At 36.7% G+C, this 3,083-nt stretch overlaps 1 pseudogene; it reads left to right on the forward strand.

Annotated features, from left to right (window-relative positions):
* Positions 1-593: 593 nt before the first annotated feature.
* On the forward strand, positions 594-2,865 carry LOC143600600 (putative E3 ubiquitin-protein ligase ARI2; annotated as a pseudogene).
* The last annotated feature ends 218 nt before the right edge of the window (positions 2,866-3,083 follow it).

Genomic DNA, 3,083 nt, shown 5'->3' on the forward strand with positions numbered 1-3,083 from the left:
AATACATAACTAAAAAAAATACTAATATCCATAATATTCGCGCACTTTTTCAATTCGTTGTTGGTGCAATAATGCGGCCTCTTCGTGTAACCCGGCCGCTTTGAGGGATTCGTATTCTTCACTCATTTATCGCAATTTTAGCATAGCTGCAATCTTTTCGTGTTGTTTGTTGCTTTCTCTCATGGCATCGTTGAGTTCGTCGACACACTTTTTGTGTTTTTTGATGATTTCTCTCAAGGTAGCGGTGAGTTCCACGGAATTCGGTTGGTTGGGGTTGTTTGTATGATTCATTTTGCTAGATTTTTTGAAGAATTTGGGTATGAATTGTGTATGAAATGGATATGAAATGGAGAAGAAGATGTATGTTTATATAGATATATATATATATATTGTTTTAATTAATTAATTAATTTTTTTTATTTATTTTTGACCGTTGAAAACGGTCATAATAATAAAATAATAATATTTTTAAACACGCTCAGGCAACAATATAACCCCGCCCCCGCCCCAATTCGCCCACATATCGCCGGGGGGGGGGGGGGTGTTCTCGCCCCTTCGCGCCCACAATTCGCCCGAGCCCACGCCCACTACACATGGCCTTAGTGACATGGCCGTTCCCGAGAATCGATAAAAGATTTTGGGCTGAAGACGAGAAAAAAATTGGGTTTTTATTGGTTTTGAGGGCATTGATAAATGATAAGATTTGTCTTTAATAATAAGGGGTGGATTCTAAGATTATGTTATTTCCTTGTGCAGAAAGAAGATTTACAAAAAGGATTTGCTATCTTTAAAAGAGAAGCATGCAAGAACTCTGCTTATACATTATAGGTGGGATGTTGATAAAGTCTCGGAAGTGCTCGTGATCAAGGGAAAAGATCGGCTATATGAAGAAGCATGTGTGACGGTACATGATAATCGTGATAGTTCTTCGTTACCAAGATCTTTTGTAACAACCTGTGAAGTATGCATGGAGGAAGTTCCTGCCTACAAGATGACCACAATGGATTGTGGCCATTGCTTTTGCAACAACTGTAAGTAAAAACATTTTTTATTTAAACGTTTTATTTTACGTTTCAGAGTCCTGGTATTTAACGGGATCAGATAAATCTTAGTTTGTGCTAGGCAGGTGGCCTCCACTTATGGTAGGAAACCTCCAGTTTTCCAAATAAGAAAAAAAAAAACAGAATTTTAAGTCAAATGTATGGAAACAAGAATTTAACACTGTTTTTACATTGCTTCCTTTATTTATTTAAGGTTGGACGGAACACTTTCTGGTGAAGATAAACGAGGGTCAAAGTAGGCGCATTAGTTGCATGGCTCACAAATGCAATGTCATTTGTGATGAAGGTAAAATCAGAACCTCTGTGAGTCAAAAGGACCCTGATCTCGCTAAGAAGTTTGATCGGTACATTCTAGAATCATATATTGAAGATAATAAAAGGGTAAAATGGTGTCCTAGTGTTCCACATTGTGGATATGCCATTCGTATCGACTATGACGAATATTGTGAGGTTGAATGAGCGTGTGGTGCTCAGTTTTGCTTTAGTTGTTCTGCAGAAGCACATTCTCCTTGTACGTGTAAAATGTTGGAGCTTTGGACCCAAAAGAACAAGAGTGGTAATGACTGGATGAGGGTCAATACAAAAAATTGTCCCAAATGTCATAAAGCAGTTGAAAAGAATGGAGGATGCAATCTTTTCGTATGTATATGTCGTCAAGGATTTTGGTGAGGATCTTCCCGGAAAAACTGATTATGTGATTATCACAATTTTGTTTTAAATGTTGAATGTGGTAAGTTGTTTTTAAAAATCTGCTCACTTTTTCGTGCATTTTTTAAATCAAGTTTAAAAAAATTTAAAAGATGTCATGATTTCTTATGATATCCTTTTATTGTTATCTTATTTGAGTATAAGATTTTAATATTTATGTATTGAATATCATATAATGACTAGCTATTTTCTGTGAATATGTAGTTGGTTATGTGGTGGAGCAACCGGTTATCAACACACCTGGACGAGTATAGAGGGTCACACATGTAAAGTAGATCGTATGGCTAAAATAGAACGCGAAAAATCTGATAGTTTGCGTTATATGCACCATCTTGATCGTTTTAAAGCTCATAAAGACTCTTTGAAGGCCGAAACCGCTCTGAAGGAGGAGTTACAGTCAAAGATATCGACTATGGAAGATCGCGATAAGAATGTTGTGGATTATAGTTGGGTGACAAATGGAGCTGACAGGCTTGTTTTATCTAGACGGATTATTGCATATTCCTACGTGTTCGCTTATTATATGTTCGGTGATGTTTTTCTGAGTGAAAAAATGACAAAAGAAGACCGGGCCATTAAACAGAGCTTATTTGAAGTGCAGCTGCAGCAGGTGGAGAGTCAGATTGAGAAACTCTCACTTTTTCTTGCGGAACCGTTTGATGAATACCCTGAAGATAAATTTAAGGATATTAAAACGAACATCATGACACTTACTGTTGTTATGGATACCGCCAGCAAGAATCTGTGAGTACATATTCTCTTGATTCTTTTTGAATTTAATGTTTAGATTTTGCATTCTGATTACAAAGTTGAATGCAGGTATGACTTCATTGATAATGAGATATTGCGTACTTTGGGAACACCGATTAACATTGCGCCTTATCAATCCAAGGGTGTAGATAAGGCCGTGGAGATAGATTAGAGTTTTTTTTATTATTGGGTACCCAATCACCCAAAACATCATAATGCGCAAACCCTTGCAAACTTGACACGCATAGGGTTCAATCCGTTTTGCAATCAGTGATGAAGTACCGATCGTCAAACCATTTGACGATCATCTTGTATTCTTTGCCAACTCATTGTTTATCACGTGCCTTGGCCGAATTTAAAAAACTAAAACTGATCGTCAAGCGGTTTGGTGATCAGATCACACCAAAAAGTAAAAGTAAATGCAAAAGTGATGTGGCATATCATGATATCAATATTTGATCACCAAACCATTTTGTTATCCATTTAACTTTATATAATTTTACAAAGGCATGCGATAAATGATAGTCAGTAAAGAATAAAAACTGATCGTCAAACGGTTTGGCG

The sequence above is a fragment of the Bidens hawaiensis genome, unplaced genomic scaffold, assembly GCF_021521415.1.
Source record: "Bidens hawaiensis isolate Kalapana, Puna unplaced genomic scaffold, B.hawaiensis_p1.1 tig00054403_1, whole genome shotgun sequence".
Taxonomy (NCBI): domain Eukaryota; kingdom Viridiplantae; phylum Streptophyta; class Magnoliopsida; order Asterales; family Asteraceae; genus Bidens; species Bidens hawaiensis.